The 19,443-nt window shown below is 37.9% G+C and overlaps 1 long non-coding RNA gene across 1 annotated transcript; it reads right to left on the bottom strand.

The window, feature by feature from the left end:
• Nucleotides 1-12,659: 12,659 nt before the first annotated feature.
• LOC116780603 lies at nucleotides 12,660-18,738 on the bottom strand. Its single transcript, XR_004354532.1, has 2 exons — nucleotides 17,841-18,738; nucleotides 12,660-17,772 (listed from the first exon to the last, which is right to left on the bottom strand). It is a non-coding gene; the product is annotated as an uncharacterized LOC116780603 (long non-coding RNA).
• Between the last annotated feature and the right edge of the window lie 705 nt (nucleotides 18,739-19,443).

Raw genomic sequence — 19,443 nt, 5'->3', positions numbered from 1 at the left:
AACTAAAGTTCATTTCTTTCCTCACTAAGGGGATTGAGTCCCCCTGAGTGCACTCCAAGCTGGGGTTCACCTCCTCTTCTACACAGGGCTGCGCTCACTCCAAGGATTGTTCCAGCCCAATGAGGCAAGTACAGTCACACACATAAGAAATACGTTAATAAAAGTAAAGATAAATTATTTTCTATTTGAACAGACAATAAGAACTTTTCAGAAGGCTCTGATAAATTAAGGCTCATCAAGATAAGATCTGGGCTTCGGTTCTCACAGCATACATTATTACCTGACATTCCCTACTGTGTAATACAAAATAGGCCAAGGTTAAAAATTTTGTATTTTAAAGCAGATGTGATCTAAGTAGATATCAGGAGAAACACATATAATTTTATTTCTTTACATAGTGCATGTCCCGATTCCATTGTTTCTAAAAGAGATATTTTTATTCAAACAAGAGAAGTAAGTTGGTGTCATGGTTTGAGATAGCCCAAAATCCAATTCTCTAGTTCTATTCCCCCTCCCACATCTCAACCCAATGTGAGATGGGTTTTTCCAGACAAAACACACCAGACTCAGACTCAGAATGGGGAAAGGGAATATATTACAATGACTATACAAATAAATACTACAATACATTATATACAACCTTAGCTATCTCTACTATGACATAAGTATTTACAATGGATCAGATCTCTTCTCCCCTCCAAATAAAAGTCCAGGAGGGAAAGAAGGACAGATCCCTTCCAGTCTCTCAGGGTAGCAGCTTCTTCTAAAGCAGCAGGCTCTCTCATGCATGCAGCTGTTGCTGGATCTCTGCCAGCACTCACAAGAGAGGTATCCAAACTCTCTCTCAGCCCCGTCGTCAACCAACCGAGGGGTCTTCCGTGGCCTTCGTCACCCCAGACAAGGTCGTTTCACCACGGTCATATCACGAAGCACAGGGGGTCTTCGTGACGGTCTGGTATCTCCAGGAGATTCAAGCTCCTTGCAGGGCCTCTGTGCCCTGTCTCAGGCTGCGAGCTTCTTTGTAGCTTGCAGCAAGGGAGGGCCCTCAAGGCCAACCTCCCACACTCCGTCCTGGCTGAGCTCTCAGGACGACTGAGCTTCTTAGCTCCTTTACCGATTTAGGACTTCTAATCAGTAAGAGTCCACCCCCTCCATTTTTGGAGGGATCTCCAACGAGGTTTAGGGGAGTTTTACAGTCCTTACCCCCAAGTTTTCTCTCTGTAGAAACTTAGTTCTGTTCTCTGCTGCCGGTTCTCTACCTCGGCTTGAGCAGCTCTGAGTCTTCCTTGGCTGCATGCTGTTTCTGCTGCTTCCCTGGTTCAGGTCTTATCAGTTGGCTTTTAGCCATAACCTCTGGACGCTGCCGCCGCTTCTGCTCTGTCTCTGCTCACTCACGATGGAAAACATCCTCCAACTCACAGTTACAGACACACAGTCCAGCTCAACACGGTTCCAAGTCTCTGTAGCCCCCAGCTGGGGCTGGGGGGGGGAAGAGGCCCCCCCCAGAGGGCTCCGAGCCCCCTTCCTCGTGGTCTTTCACAACATGGCTACTACTTCCAACCCCAAACTACAACTCTTCTCTTCCGTTTGGTTGTGGTATGTTTACATTTTTGCAGGAGTGCTCATTGGACAGAATTTTAAAACTTCCAGGGGTTTCCACCCCTCGGGGTCTACCACTTTTCTTATCCTCTGGGGGAAAATAAAGTCCAAACCACTACAGTTGGTCTGTAACACATCAACCACACATTTCTTTTACTGTAATTTATTCCTTTAAGAAATAACAGGGTCTATGTTAGTCAAAGAGGAGTGGTTGACATACATTTCGTATTTTTTTTATTATTATTATTTTCTTCACAGTAACTTTCTTATTAATTTAAGAAACAAATATGTCAATTCAATTGGAACTGTATAAGGAAAGAAAATATCAGCTCTAATTGATTTTTTTGACATTTCTTGTCATTTAGGCAACATACATTAATATTCGGTGGTAATATATTTAAGAAAGAACCTTTACCTATTTCCTTCTCCTCTATTTTCAGAAAGGTATAAAGCTTTGTTCTTTCTCTTTGCTCGTTACAGAGATGAAGGTATAAAACCTGTATCATAGTCTAATATCAGTACCTCAAAATTCTTTCAGTTCTTTGTGCCTTTCCTGTGGTGCCTGTGATTAATCTCATGCAATAGGGACTATTAAAAATAGACAAGAAAGCTAAAACTTCAGAAGTATAGGAAACTTGTTTCATTAAACCATCATGAGTTTAATGAATACATAGCTGATGCCATTTCTGGAAAAATACCTGTAGTGTAAGCTCAAGGTACAAGCAAATATAGCAGGGCATACTATTAAGAATTATTACTTCCTGTCATGAGGAAAAAGTAATTTTAGTGTCATGATGGTTGAAACTTTTCTGCAGTTCATTGAGCTAATAAGAACACTCATGGGCACCTCTCTCTCTTCATGAGGAAAATAAATAAACAAACAGCAGCAGCTTTTAACAGCTTTTAACAGCAGCAGCTTTGCGATCAATACTCCCAAATGATTTTGTGTCAAGATCTGAAGATTGAAGAGAGAGAAACGTTATGCTACTGAATTATGTTACTGCATGTCCTGAACACCTGAGGACCAGGATAGCAGCTAACCTGCAAAGATGAGGAATGTTCCTGTTGTAAGTGTCACCTCTGGCTCTGAGAGGAGAAGGATGTGCGCTCAGTGCTCCTGTCTGGCTCATTCCGGCTGCTGCTGCCTAACCATAAGCAGGATTTGGATACTGAAGTGAGCAGCTCAGACTTTTCACTGCTTCCCAGGCAGGTTCCAGCAGGAGGGTGGAGGGCTAAACTGGCATGACAGAGAATGGGGCTCAATTTCCAATAAACCAAACCTGTCCTGTCCATATCACAGCAGAGGAGGGAAGAAATAAAGAGCTTCGAGGGATTTTCACTTTCAACCCTGAAGCGTCCAGGAAAGTTTTGGGATAAGCATCTTCTTAAGACTGTAGAAGCTCCCACGTTGGGGAACTTCTTTGGGAGATGGATGTATGTAAACTATTTTAGATTTGAGCAGTGTTACATTTTTAACTGCAAGTAGCAGTTTTATAAACAGCAGCAGCGATATAGGGGTTTCGGCAATTGATTCTCAGAAATAAAAAACAAACTGTAGCCTGGGGAAGACTGAATGTGTAAATGCAATAATTCTTTCTTCCCCAAATATTTTCATTATACACTTGAGCAATAAGAAGAGTCAGCTTCCTCTCCAGTAGAGAATATGGAAATCACTATTTTAATGTTAACAATTTAACAGTTTTATCCAGGCAGGTCTGATTCAGGAACAGGTTAGTAGATACATTGGGGAATTTGTAACCACTTTCAACCTATGCACAGATCAAAGCATAACAGATGTTAATTCCAAAACCATGGTGCATCAGGAATTGACACGCTATTGCTAGTGTGATATTGAGGAAGAGGTTGTTGGGAAAGATCAGAGTTGCAGAAAATGCTGATCGAAAGCAAATGGAAAAGATAAAGAGAAATAGCATGGGAACTACACCAGCACAAATGATCTAGACCACAAACATCTTCCTTAGATGGTGAGATGTTACAGTTTGGAATAGCTTCCAAATGTCACAGTTTCACTAAACATGTGCCGGAATTTACCTTTTTTGGTCATAAATTTTATGATAGCTTTTATTCATCCAGGATTCCCACGATATCCCAACAGCATTTCTCAAATAGAACAACTATGCAACAGATTCAACTAGGTTCCTGTTTGGAATATGGACTGTTCTTACTTTTTTTATTTTAGAAAACCTGAATTTATGGTCACAACACGCACATAACAGGAGATCAGAGACAGAGAAAGGTGGAGAAAGCAACATCTCTTGTATAGTGATGTCATAGGAAGGAACACAGAGATTAGACTTAAAATCCCCTCAGCAGCTTTACTGCACCTGTCAGCCTGTGTTCTCTCAGCACTTTCTAAACTACCATTATTTCCATTTTTTCAGATAGCAAATGGGCCAGAAAGGTGAAGCAACATTCATAGACCAAGTCAGTAACACTTTGGCAACAAGTGCTATTAATAATATGAGAATTTTAAATTCAGTCAGTACTGTAATACTTTTTCTAATTATTTGATATTTTATAAGTGATCAAGAAACCGTTTACACCTTTATTAAAGTACTTGTCTTACCTATTTCCTTGTTGTGGAAAAGACACTTGATAGCCCAAGGGGAACAACACAGGATTTTAAAAAAATATTTACTTCTACCACCTCAATGGTAGAAATAAATATTATTAGTAACAGCAATTTCTTAGAACAGTGCAAAACATGTCTTCAGTGTGACAGGTTAGGAGCAACATTTCAGCAATCTCACCTCGCCTTCTGATTCAAAAAATTACTTGGCTCTTACAAGCACCACTTAGCCTTTAGCAATTTGAGTGCAAGCTTCAAACTAAACACAAAATTTCAGATTTCCCTCACAGCGATGTAACTATATGGTAAAACACTAGGACGAGTTTTCTGAGCATCACTTTAATTTAGAATTTTAATATAAACATGCAATTACTGATATGCACTGGTCTGTATGCTGCCCTTAATTTATGGAAAATTGCTCATGACATGTGGCAATCTATCTGAAGGGGTGGCATATGAGAGACAGAAGAGTTGAGAAGGGCAGCCCAGCTGGGCTGTCACCACAGTGCCCTGCTGGGTGAGCTCTCTCTCACTGTTTGAAGTCCCACTGAGTGGGGTGGGCTGGAATGGGGGAGCAGGTGAGGGCACTGGGCGGGGGGAGATTCATTTTTAGTGTGCTTGCAGATGTGAGGCCAGGCTGCTTGATTCTTTCAATACTGAAAGTCCATATCAGTCTGTTTTCCAGTCTTTCAAGAAAGGAAAGGTAGAGCCTAGCTACTTTGTGAGGAATAGAGGCTAAGCCTTCTACAAAGTGATCAGCAGCCTCCACGTCCACCTCTCACCCTGCTTCCCAACAAACCTGTCCTCCTTGATACAGCTCCCTCCATCACTCAGGCTAAAACCTCCCCCAGACAGTTCAAAGGATCAGTCACCATCTGTTTCTCCGATTTCAGGAAGTCCTCTTGCCACAGCACAGAACTCCAGTACCCATTTCCAGCTTTTTGTTTCAAAGTCTGTAGCTCTCTCACAGCATGAAGCACCCCTGCTACACTTAACCAGGGCTACATTAAATAATGGAAGCGATGAAACACTCCTAGGAAATTATCCCACAGTGCTAAATTCAACACTTAGAAAAAATGCATCACTCTCACCTCAGGCAGAAATGACTCCGATAAGAAAAAGTGATTTTAAATGGAGCTTTGACTACACAGTTTCAAGTAACTATCAGAAAAGCTTTATCATGAAATGTTTACATTTTAAATTTTGTCAAATCCAATTAATGCATTTTTTTTCTCTTTGAAGTATTGTAACTTGCTGCTTTTCTTCTTAAAAAAGATTTAAATAATTAATTCATTTTTATTTCTTTTCCACTCTCAGTTCCCCATATAGTTGTATTTTATTTTACCAATCCCTTATGCCCTATTTTCAGAAACTTCAGTCACCTGCTTGTGCGAGAAAAGTTAGGTAGCTGAAAGCATGTTTGTTAAACATCTTTTTACAGCACCTCTGTACACTGAAACAAGTAACAGTTAAAAAAAATCCCAATATCCTCTGATAAAGAATGATTACTTGTATGACAAGTAAGGCAAGTAACATTTAGGAAAGAAATAACAATAGTTTTAGAAAGTGCTCCTAGGCAATGGTTCCCCAGTAGTAATAAGGGGAAATTAAAAAGTCTTGGTGAACTCCATCTTTTGAAATGTTGCATGTCCCACAACTCTAGCCTCCATTTCCCTATATTTATTCACTCAAGATAAATAATAATCAAAAAAAAAAAAAAAGCAAAAACAAACAAGCAAACAAAAAACCCCCACAGAACCCCAAAACACATAACCCTCACTAAAAGTAAAACTGCTGGACTCTTGCCTAGGTGATATGTTACAATTTCTGGAATGCAACACTGAGGGGACACTGAATCAAAATAGGGATGTTTGAAGTTGTAGGTAATCAAGAAAAGCTGTATAATCTGAAAAAAAAGGCTGCTACGCTTAAAATCTACAAGACAAATGCATGGGTTTTGGCTGTGGGAGGATTTAGGATGATGAAAATTTGTTTTGTTGGAACTTCACTATAGGTGTTCTGCTCTACTGCACTTGTAATTGCCTCATCTCTTCCTTGGCTGTCCAACGTTCATGCAGTGCCCTTGGCACCCTCTCTTCATTCCTGGCTGCATTTGCTTTTTCCTGGCCCTCCTAAGCAGGGAGGTGGTGGCTGCTTCACACGCAAGGAAGAAACCGGCACCGCTGAGAGAGAGTCTGGAGGCAGTAGCAGAAAAATGACAAAGAATGGGGAGTGAAGTACTGAATTATGTAGTTTTTATGAGCATGTTGAGGACATGTGAGCATACCTGAATCTCTCAGGGATATCCCTGATATCCATCCCCACTTGGTTCAGTGAAGGGAAGCAGCTTTCTGGTCTAAGGTAACCACATTGTGACAGGATGCAGATACCTCCGTTGGAGAAAGTGTAAGAATCTGTCCCTAACCTGAGCACTGGAAATGGGACATACTTCAGCCACAGCAGCTATTTCTGCATAATACAGCACAAGCTGCTATTATTTTCTGTCATGTTATTTTGTTCCTGAAATTCATCTAATTGGAAAAGATGACAACTAAATAACAATTGAACAGAGTCTACAAACTGTAGAGATAGTTAAGAGGACATCTATAATGATACCTGTACTAGGTATGCAAAGAAATCTATGAAATCAGTTGGCTTTGGATTATATTTGAAATAAAAGTCTACCCTCAAGAGGAATCAGATTGCTACTTCCTAATTTTACATAACATTTTGAAGGAGATTTAATGTACAAATATAAGAAACAATGAATAGAGAAACACTTCTATTTTAATGTTCCTCCTCAACTGATGTCCTTAATAAAGAAAAAAAATAACATCACTCACATATTGAAATCATTAAATAGATCTGTAAAAAACCAATACCTATAACTCTTCTTTGGCAACACTTTTCTTTATTTTATTTTTTTTTGTTTTAATTTTTCATCCTGATGATGAATGAGAGTGATTTACTCAGAAGTGTTTTCACAGCAAGAGAAGGACACACAGCCAGTCAGCCCCCAAGAAAGCTTTATCACACTACTACTGTGCCAAACTGCAGGATGACACTGGTGTATAGATAATGTCCCCTGAGGACAAGGGTGCAAACTCATTTTAACTTGTGACACATCCCAGATTTGAATTCAAGCTGGTACCTGAATACACCAGGCTGGGGAGCTCCTTATATGCAATTCTGCCCCACTCTCATCAGAACAGCTAATTTCATATCAGGGATCAGTCATATCAGTAAGGTCTTGTCTTTTAAACCTCAGTTGTGCCTGCAAATAACTTCCAACCGCTCTGAAGCTTTTTGATGCCTAAGTTATATCTTCAGCCCTTTCACATGATATTTTCTTCACATTCTATCATGTAACATTCCCTACTATAAGGAAATGGTTGAATGAACCTTTCACTATAACAAGTAAGTAAATAGCCAAAGTGGGAAAAGAAAATGAACTGAGCCATCAACATTCACACATAACTTCCCGAGTAAGAATTACCACATCACTAGTTTACATGACTACTCCTTAACTGTCACTTACCAGGTATCAGAAACATTAAGAAGATGGTTCTCTGTTCAGAGTAGCAATTATCTGTTAATGTCTTAATGAAACACACCTTGAATATCCCTGTGCAGACTCAAAACATAATTAGCAATAAATATACTAATATGCTGGCTCCAATGTCAACATATAGGAACTACCCAAGCAGTTTTAGAGACATTTCAGCGCAATACTTTCACCATCACTAGATCTACTACTTTCCTTTTAGTAATTTTAAACTTTTTATGTTAGGTCACATTGATTTTTTGCTGGGGTTGACAAAGACAGAAAGTCTTGATTTGATCACATAAATTAGTGGAACTGTTAGTGTGCTTTAATCAAGCAAGTAAAACAATTTCTTTTCAACTATCTCCTCCTCCTCTTTTCTTATGGGAGTGAAGACAGACATAAACCTACAGGGTGAGATAGTGACAAAGAATACACATCCAAACACAGCTGTGTCTGTTCATAATTTTGTTCATATTTAAACACAGTTTAAATTGTATGCATTATGCATTTTTAAGACATTTTCCATACAAATAGCAAATTCTGCAATCCTAAGAAGCTCAGCACAGCTGCACATAGCTCAAGCCAGTACCCATTTCTGATGAAGCTCTTTATACAGAATGCAGCCCCATTAAGCAAACTCACTAGAGAACACCCCTAAAAGCTATTAATTATACATTAGGTGGCGTATACAACAAAAATAAAACAGGTTTTATTATTTAACATCTACTTAGTGTTTAAAAATGCATGCTGCTTGTTTGGACAGTTTAAATGGTACTCAGGTTCCATGTACTAAGTCAGATTGAGTACTTTTGGTGACTCTCAAAGTCAAACCACAAAAGAAATGTTATTTGGCACTTGCCTGTGTTTAGTAGATTCTTGAGAGCTTTAAGAGGGTTGATAGCTGCTGATAAACTTACTCTCTAGCTCAGCAAAGCATATTTACAATTCTGGAAGTAATGCGGCACATTAAATTTTCACAAGTTATTTATATCACCAACATGACCTAAGTTTTTCAGCAAGTCATAGAAAACTACATTGCACTTCCTTCATGAATTTGATTGCATTTTATTGTTTCCTGTTCGTTCTTGTTGCTTTACATTGATGGTGATAAGCAGACCATTTTACGTGAAACCTTTGCAGTTTGAATAATCCACTATACAGTACATAGTATGATCAGCTGCCAAAGTAATTCACTGATTACCATGGAAGAACACGTATCAGTAAGACAAGCAGGAATCTATAGATTCAGTGGAAGGTTGTCAGAATTGAAGAATATTAGATTATAATTTGAAACATTGCATTCACACAAAATAAACCATGCAAATTTCATTACACAAGTACAGACGGTGTCAGGGTATCTGCTGAATGATGAATTTGTTGTCAATTGAAAGAGGAGCTGAGTCAGCATATCAACCATTCCTGCAATCTTTGCTCTACAACAATGTGACTGTTTTTGAGAGATGCTTGACACCTGTAATGTTCATGGTTCGCAGCAGTTAATGTTGTTCTTCTAGTTTTTAACTTTTATTGCCTCCAAGATACTCAATCTCAAAGTTTGCCAGCTTCCAATTTGCAGCTGAAGACATGCATAGTGTCTAAATTGCTATCCATTAGAAGGGTCTTCCTTTAATATCTTTGTAGAACCTAAGTTGTGTCTTGTTTTCAAAGCACATTTTGCTGTCATAAATACAGGCATTTAATGTTAACTTCAATTTGAGCTGCACTTCCAATAGCATTCATATTTTTATGAAACTTGAGTTTTTTACCATATGATTATTTTAATGAATATAATACTTCACAAGTCTGGAATAAAAATGTCTATTTTACTGTAGCAATTTGCAAGCAGATATTTATGTACAGAATATGGTTTGAACTACTCAGTGTAAGAGGACAACTGCTCTATAACAGTATAGAAAGGTCTCTTCTTCCAGGGAAGCAGTTTATAATAGATGTTAAAACTTCTTATATTTTGATGGCAAATAAAAGGAAAGTCGAGCTGAAAAAATAAGCTGAATTAAAATATAGTTATATTTACCAAATATCTTTAAGACTTTAAATTTAAAGATCCCAATGAAGCTCTGTGTCATTACAAAGTAATGAAATAAATTGCTAAAAAGGAACTCTTTGATCTCTAGAGCAAACAACCAAGATCAAATAAAATCATGAATAATACTACTGAATAAAGTAGTTTAAATCTTCAGAAAAATATATTGTACATCACAAGTGCATCTCCTTTAGGCTTCATCCAGTATCTAGTGGGGGAAGAACAGAAGGTAGGACTGGTGCATGTGGGAAGAACTTAAAACATGTATTTTCTATATTTGCACAAGTCTCAGGTTACTAACTACCATTTTATATTAAGGAAACTGTTCAAATGAAAAATGCATGCAATACAAAGACAGTATTAGTTACCTGAGAATGGCATTTACAGTTATAATACTCTATGCTATTCAGATGGCCCAATTTATTAAGTTTCAGCTCCACTATAATATACAAACCTTGAAAAGGAAACTCAAAATCTTTCGAGTTGATGCTGCACTTAGAAGCTTGGGAAGGAAAGGACAGAAACAAAGAAACCACAGAAAACAAATAAACATTCAGAGAATGATGAAAAACAGAATATAAATTAGAATTGTGTCTATTTTTTTGCATACACCTTTACGACACCTAAACCTTCCCCTTTCACCACACACTCCCCCAGCTCCAATCCCACACCCATTTTCTTTGACCACATTGTCCTTGTGATGAAAAAAACCAAGGATTTAAATAACAGAAAATCAGGATCTCTGAACTAGACCTGGTTGTTGAACTTAAAATACTATCTATTGCTAAAACTTCATCCCCTTGATGTTTTATTGTCCTGTTATCATGGTATGTGCATCAGAAACCTGATGCAGTGCAGCAGAAATCATTTTAAAGTTATTTATAAACAGTATAAAGCACTGAACAGCATTAGAGTTAGCAGACTGACACACAGAATCAGAGTGAATGTGACAGGTCTCCATTCCAAGTTCAAATATCCTAGAGAGTAAATTAAAGGTTTTTCTATACCAAAGAATAAACCTCAGAGAACATTTTGGCTGTCATTGAACTTAATATTAGGCTATGGAAAAGCTGAGCAATATCTGAGACAGAAAGGTTTTGTGAGGTTTTTGTTTGTTTACTAAACACCACAGTTTGGATTTCACACACATTTTTCAGAACAAATCCAGATTTAGAATTTGACATGAACTGTAGCTTTCAGTGAGCTTTGAAAAATTACAGCAAATGCTTGTTTTTCCACCACAGTTTTACATGAAGCCTAAATTTGAGATATTGCTGAAAAAGGTACTTAGCATTTCAAAATTTTATTTTGCGGACTGTTTGGGGAAGTAAAAAGAATTTAATAGCTTCTGATTGTGTTGTCAATTCTTCCAAAGCACAATCTACATTGGTGAAATTTCTCACATGCTTAAATGCAAGAAGTTTCCTACATTGTTCACCTGTGTGTGCTTTGTGGAGGGAAGAAAGAAGGGACAACGTTTGCACTTGCCAAGTGGTTGTTTCTTTTCTGTATCTATCCATTTTACTTCTCTCAGGAAAAGCCAAGAGAGGATGTTATTAACATCAATGTTGTTATTATTTCTCTTGAAGTAACTTAATGGTTGATTTTTAGCCAAACAGGCTTCCTGAGTCTCAGTGTGGTCACATGAATTCTCAAACTGATGCCCTGGGCATGGAGACAGGACTGCAGATGAAGAGGCCAACGTAGGCAAGCACTGGCACTCAGTGCTTCAGTTAGTGCAGACCAAGACAACTGGACAAGGATATAAGCCTAAGTTTGAAGTTGGCCCTGCTTTCGGCCAGGCACTGAACTCAGCTATTTCTTCCAGCCACAGTTCTATTCCAGCTGCCACAGAGCAGTGCTCTCTGACTCACACAGACTTTGATGTTTTCTTGGCTGGGCAGACTCAAGGCATTTCCACCTCTGAGGTCTTTTCCTTTTTCTTTTCACCATTCATTTCTCCTTTTACCACACATGCAGTATCCTACTCAGACACCCTATAAGCCAGCAAAGCAGGCATCTCCTTTTGAACAATTACTGAAGAAGGTATCAGGGAGCACATGAAGCTAAGAAAATACTCTCAATATCTGTTAACAGTAAAATGTCTTGGAAATGTGAAGGACATCAAAGAAGGTTTAAAAGACCACTTCCATTTCTGGCTCCTAGAAGTAGTTCAAGAGAGAAAGGAAGACAGCCACAGGACACTGTTGTTCCAAGCTACTAATTCTGAAATGGCTTCAGCACACTTTTAAATAGACAGTATAAAGAGTAAGTGAAGGTAGGAGGAGTCTCCAACTAAAGACTGAGGAGATAAATATGGTTTTTAAACTTATTCTAGAAAGAATCCAATAAAAAAAATGGGAGTGTGGGACAAAATGACCCAGAATCTTTAAGGAAATAATAAATTTCCCATTCAAATATCACTCAACTAGACACGAAATTTGATGTACAGAGCAACCTACAGCACTGCAAACACGACAAAATGCCAGAGCAAGAGAGAGAAGAAGAAGGACTTGCAGAGTCTAGCACTGGAATCAAAACAAGACAAAAAGCTGCACAGAACATTAAATTATCTGGCAGATTCACAAGCCAATAATATGCACATCACTTAAAAATAAAACAATAAAGACGCTCCATGATTTCCCAAACAAATGCAAACATTAACAGAGTACAAACAGCATGAGCAGGGCTGGAAACAGCATTATTAACATATTGGAAGAAATGAACAACATTGCACTAAAAAGTGATTGGGCTATCAATTTTAAAGAAAGCAGAATGTTAACTTCAAATTGGACACAGATGAATAATCTGGTGTTATCAGGACATGGCAATTGTTGCTTTTGAGAGAAAAGCTGCAGGAAAACAGATGAAACTCAAACGCTATAATAAAGATTTTATTCCCAACCAAAGAAGTTTATGAAGTAAATGAACAGGAAACTAAGACACGGGAAAAGGTACAATCTATATACAGTATTGCCAAAGGGGGCTAAAAAGCCTAAAAGGGAATAAAAGATGTGCCATGGTCTGTGTTTCTTCACCGTAAAGCCCATATGAGGGGCATCAAATCCGAAACAGCTATGGAAAGAGTTTGAGGGTTTTCCTTGGGGAGAGAGGGCCTGACAGAGCCCATCTACTTCCTGTTCCTCAGGCACAGAGAGCAGAGGAGGCTTTTCTCATGTGTGGGTCTCACCAGCTGAACTTGAACACCTGGAAAAAAAAAAAAAAAACAAGAAGAAAGAACTCTGCCTACTGGTTTCTGATCCAGTGGGTTGACCTTTTACCAATTCCCTGTTTGGTTCAGCACACTTTGTTTGGGCCCACGTACATTTAATTTGTTCCTACTTCATCAGGATTCCATCCATAACAGAAATGGGGCTTACAGGGATGCCCAAATACAAAAATGGTACACTAACCTTTAACTACTCCATTTATCACACAGTACCATTTTACAGTCAATGTTTTTTAAACAACAAAAAACAAAAATTCCATTCTATGATTCTACCCAATCAGTAGTGATGATAGATATGCAACTGCTACTTGAAAGTGAAATTCATATATCCACAGGATTAATACTATTTCTGTGCATTACTCCAGTGGAAATTTCTCCAATATCTGTTTTTCTAAAAAATAGTTAATAGGAATTTTATTTAGAAAAGTAAAAAAAAACTTTTGAGAGCAGAAAAATGGATAACAATTTTTGGATATGTTTGGAATGCCAGTACCACCCGAAAAGGACACAGTGAGGGGATAACTGACCTTGTCAGCTAGAAACAGTCTTTTCCTTGGAACATTTAACTCATTGATGCAGTCAATTACGTTCAGGTAATGCTTGCTTCAGGGGTTTTATTGCTGTATTCCTTTGAAATGAAATAGATTTACTACTCAAGTTAGACATATCTTGCCTGAAGTTCCAACAGCACTTTAGCATAATTTTAGCAATATTAAAATTCTGATTCTAGTACTATACATTAAAAACAAAGCCACTGACATCTGTGTCTCAAAACAATCAAATATTTATGAATCTTGCAAGTATTTTTGTCCATAACCCTGAATTCATTAGTATGTATAATAAAGGAGATTTATAGGTTCAATAGCTTATTGTTACTCATCCCATTATAAGTGTACTGGACAACTTTTAAATTGTCTTTATACCTCATAAGTGGTTGGGAGAGTCTGAGGGTCTTTGTTTTAAACCAGAAATCCTGGCAGAGTCAAAACAGGGCACAGCAGTGTGCCATGCTTTATGACTCTGTCTCCAATACAGTCTCTGCCCAGGAATCTTAGAGAGTTCAGTGCTGAGAAATACCAGATGACTGGTATAGAACTGAAAAGAGAATGGTTGGAATGTAAAGCCTATGGCTCACACATGGGGCCCTTGTCTAGTACTTGTTCAGCACAATTAAAAAACTCAAATTCTTTTCTCTCCAAAAGAAACCCAGGACAAGGCAGACACAGATTCACATGAGGCAAAACTGGTTTGACCTCAGATAAGAGTACTTTTGCCCCTTCTTTATTTCAACTTATAGTTAATGTTTTTTTTTATTTTTATTTTTCCTTCTTTTTTCCTTTTTATTAAGAAAAAATTATAAATCTATACTAGAAGAAACAGTCTTGACTCCACAGAAGAGACAATCAAACCAACAACTGAATTAAGAAGGTAGTGAATTTAATTGCTTATTATCCAGACATAAACAATTCATGTTAATGTAAAATCCCATTTTCATTGCAGCTAAAAAGCAGAGCAAAAAGAAGATTCAGAGGAAGCAAAAGAAACTTTCTACAGCACTTGCAGAAAATCAGTGTATGGAATTGCAAGCAGTCCAGTACTTTGTTCGTTAACTCCTAATTACATAGTTCTATAAAGAAGAATGAGTACTGTTGGATTATGTGTCCTACTGCAAGTCCCCAGACACTTCCTATATTGTTTATTTTCACAGAAGCAATAGGATTTAATTCTACAGTAATTACTTCCCAATTTTCCTCCAGAACAGAAGTATATTACATTTCCTACTAAATTGAAAATGGATTATATCAAGTAGCTGCCGTCTTGCAACTCACCGATAAAAGAACAGAAGGAAAATATTTTAAGAGTTTATATTAATCCTTGAAAGGTGCTGAATCCAACAGCAACTGTTGGATGGGAAAAGCAGATCTAAGAACTGAGTGTTTGGGCCTCTGTAGGATCAATACTAATCTTGTCCAATACTCAGTGGAGAGACTATAATATATATCTGCATCAACTTCCATTACATGTAAGAGAAATTTATATATATATCTTTCAAAAAAATCAGGCATTCCTATTTCTCTCCAAGTTTTAACATTAATCTTTCAATTAGCTTCTTCAGCCTCTGTCTAATTGTGGTGTACTCAGTTGAAATCTACACCAAATATCTAGCAATGCCAATTTTAAAAAATGCATTCAAAGTTTTTCCCAACACCGGAGTATTGGCATTGTCGTTAAACTTCGAAGCTCGACCAAAAGGTCTTTTCTCAACATGAGATTAGAATAACAAAGCTCCAAGCCTAAACTAGTGAACTAGTCTACAGAATGGAATAAAACCTCATAGGGGATGTGGGAGTTGTTGATGGGAAAAGAAAAGCGCTCAAATGATTCAGTGAAAGGATTGCATTAGAAGTACAGTCTTGAAAAATGAGGGGCCAGAAACCAGAGTTTTGTTTTGTAGAGAAAAGGTGTATTTTTTTCTTAGAACTGTCAAGGATTTTGAACAATGTTAGCCAGTTACCAGGATTTTCTTAAGTCACTATCAGTTTTAGCAGCACTATTTTTGAAACATGTTCTCTGAGGCTCTTTGAAAGAACTCAGTAGACATTTTCCCAATCAACAGTGCCTTTTTATTCATTAAATTTCAAAAGCTCAGTGGTTATATCTGAAAATTTCAATCAATACTTTCACCACATTTTATCTTTGTACCTTTTCGTTTCAGTTTCCAGTGTCTTCAACAGTCATCACGGCCATTTCTGGAGAGCAGTGCAGTGCGACCAAAGTCATCTCTGGAGACAGATCCTCCTCATTCTTTGTTGATCCAGCAAGTGCATCATGTGCCTTTGTAGAGCACAGAAGCCTCTGCACAGGGCTTTGGAGACAGCTCCTGTGGGCTGGACAGCCAGCCACAGAAAGGGTGTACCCGTACAATCCGGGTGTGGGGATCTACAGGTCAGTTTTCTTAAGAAAGCATGTGGAAATCTTGCAGTTTTTACACAGTCTCACCCTACAGACTCAAAGTACAGCTAAACTATGTCGTGACTGCTCCCAACCGCCCCACTAGATGTCTAAAAGTTTCTTCCATTAAACTCTTTGATACAACTTGTACGTAAAAGTTAACTTTTGCTAGTAGCTGTAAAAGATGCACTGCCAAAACTGATAGAAAGTGAGTTTCAAGAAGTTCTTGCTCACCATTAAGGAATATGTTTAGAAAAGACCTGAAATTATGATCTTATAGACTTCACTCCCTCTCAAGGTGCCCCAACATTTTTTACCACCTCTTTTCTTGTCCTGTACATAGGATGAGCCCTCTGAGACCATACAAGGCAATTCCACCTGTAATGAAGATTGGCCAGCAGTAACTTTCAATGTGGGCATAAAAATGAAATGCTAATTATTAGGCAATACTCTCATCAATAGCAATAACAGAAATAGCTTTTTACAACACTAGAGAGAGAGAAATACACAAAATACAAGAAATATGAAATATAAAGAAAGAATCATAGCTTCCCACTTGAATTTATATAAGACTGTGTTTTCCTCTTGTGCATATTTAAATGTATTTTACAGAAAATCATTTAAAATTCTGTACACATGCTGCCCAGTTGAAGACTGAATACTATATTCCATGAGTAAATATGATGACACTGGGCTTTGCAAAGTCAGAAGGAAAGATTTAGCAGGGACCGGAGACCATTTTGCTGTTTTCCCAAAATTAACATTGTTTCTACCTGTGAACAGAGCACTAATTCTAGTCTACCACTTCAACTGCAAGGTCTTTGTGCTGCCACTGCCTTTTGCAAGGTTTCCTTCTTGCAGACTCAGTCCACCTGGCAGAAACTCCAACTTTTATTCAAAGAGAATGAAACAGAACTAACCAGACTGAAATCTGCTGGATGTGCAGAGGGAAGTGAAAGGAGTATTCAGAAAAGGATGAACTGAGGAAAAATAAAGCAAGAAGCAATGGTAGAAATAGATGAGTAAGAAAATGATACTTTCTTCATGTGCAGCAGCGCTCATCATTGAGTAACAACATCCTATTACTGCTCTTGCTTCCCTGCACTTACTTCCACCAGTGTCCATCTCCATCCCCACTGCACACTATTCATCTTGAAACTCCTTTGCAATATTGCCCAGAAATTTAACTTTCAGAATGTGCCAAGTAGAAGATACTGACATGACAAATATACACTGAACTAACACACTCACATGTATAGCTTGTCTCTCTCTAAAAATATAATTAGACCAAAATTTTTCCAAATATTTTCATACTGCCAGGCTGGCAATGTTTTGTATAAATCTTTCTTCAGGTCTGAAATAAAAACTGTAACTTGTGAACTACAAATTAGTTTAGAACAATTGTTTTGAAATTAGTTTGATATTGCTCATCAACAATTAGAGACAAGGCAGCTCTAAGTGTCAAATGGGTGGATGCCAGAAGGGTGAATGTGGTGAAGCACCTCCTCTAGTTAGTCATAGAAGAGCAGTGTCTCTACCTCCATAAGGAGGTGACCATGAACACCTACCAACCAAGTTTCAGATACAACTCAAGATTGGCCAAATTCTACTGCCTTCATCGAAGTCATCAATAGGACACCCCTTAATAGAAGCCAGCATCCTCTTCTACTGCAAAACAAAGTACGAAGTCAAACAGCACTACCTTTTTTTTCCTATTATGAATTATCTTATCTAAACCAAATGCACACATATTTCCAAATGACAGAATTACTGAAGAACTGGTAGCAGGACACATCATCAGGCTGTGCATCCTTGTTCCATTCCAACCTTTCCTCAGCAAGAAGCATTATTTCAACATTACAGGTTAATCTTTTTCAACTCTCTTCTCTCACCCCTATCTGAACTTCAGAGAAAGAAAAATCTTGCAGGAACAACTGTCTCTCAAATACTTCACTGATTTGCATGAACCTAGCCACACTTAGTACCAGTATACATTCCTTAAATCTTTAATATCATATTTTTTTGATTAAATACTGAATCATTTAACAACTATAGCGGACTTAAGAGCTGTTTCAGAGGAGACATCCATTACATCAACTGCAACAGAAACGACATTAAGCCATGAAAGCCTATTGGTGGTACTGACCACTGTGATTGTTGCTATTTTGAGCACTGCTTACCATTAATGATGATCTAAACCTTGCACCAAAACTGCTATTTTACTTGAATTTAGCCTTCATATGCAGTAAGGATATAGTGAAGACTACAAATCATCATCAGAGCTAAACACATAGCAAGGTGACAGTTCAAATGTTACAGACCCTTGCAATTTCTGAGTAGTAGTAGTGCAACTTTGCAGTGCACTAGACGAGCAACTGTCAATCAACCAAAGCTCAAAAAAAAATAAGGCACGTCATGGACAACAGACAGAAGTTGTAATGAAATATGCCAGGAATTGTATTCATTCTTTTTGTTTTCTGTATTCTCAGATGCAGCAACAATAAAAGGTGTGGAATATAATTCTAAACATAAACTGAGGTGGTGAAGCCACAATAAATGACTGAGACAAAATGTTTTTAAGATACAGAACTGAGTTCAAATTTATTCATACCTCACCATAAGCTTCCCTCTCACAGAAGTGATTCAACTTTCCTCTCCTTTGTCTCTCAGGTGGATGCTGAAGTATACAAGCAAAAGCAGATTTGTTACTGTTAAACTGATCCTTTCCTGCCATCTAGGGGACACAAACTGGTGTGCAGAGGACTGTCTTCAGTTACATACAGTAAAACAAAAATCAACTTAATTGAAGAGTAACACACCTACCAAGAAACAACCCTAACTGATGAATAGCACAACTATTTTATTAGAGACCATACTTGTAACAGTTTAATTCTGGCATAATCCTAAAATTTTCTGTAGTAAATTTCAGTTAAATGATCAGCAAAAATATTGAGGTGGTAATTTAAGCCTCACTTTTATGACATACACCCATGTCTTCTGAGCTACACAGCCATGAGAAAAGCCTTTTGATTTTCCTTGATTCCTCAAGACAGCAAGATGTGTGATGCTACAAGCAGTGTGTCACTGTCAACAGCCAATAGAGAAAGAAAAAGGATTGTCTGTCAACCCAGAAAGTGAGGAAGTCAGAAAAAGCCTAATTGTTTCACACCTGATATTATGAAAATTTAGCTTAGAAACTCAGAACTTGATTTCCAATACATCACCAATGTGAAGTCTCAAGTCTCCTGCCTGCATGGTGGGCATAGACACTGTGTAAACATCATGTACCTTTCTAGTGCACCACCCTCTAGGAAGCGAAACATAGAAACACTGAATGTTGAAAGACCATCAACACAGTTTTGGAAAAAGTTAAAGGCTTTTCCAAGATGCAAGTTTCTATTGATAATGTTGGCATTGTGGCCAGGTTTCTCATACTTGCTCTCCTCAGTGTTGCCTTTCATAAGGTAGACTCTTTCATAAGG

The sequence above is a fragment of the Chiroxiphia lanceolata genome, chromosome 1, assembly GCF_009829145.1.
Source record: "Chiroxiphia lanceolata isolate bChiLan1 chromosome 1, bChiLan1.pri, whole genome shotgun sequence".
In the NCBI taxonomy this organism is placed as follows: domain Eukaryota; kingdom Metazoa; phylum Chordata; class Aves; order Passeriformes; family Pipridae; genus Chiroxiphia; species Chiroxiphia lanceolata.
Note: the sequence above shows the minus strand (reverse complement) of the source record. Positions and strands in the feature narration are given on the sequence as shown.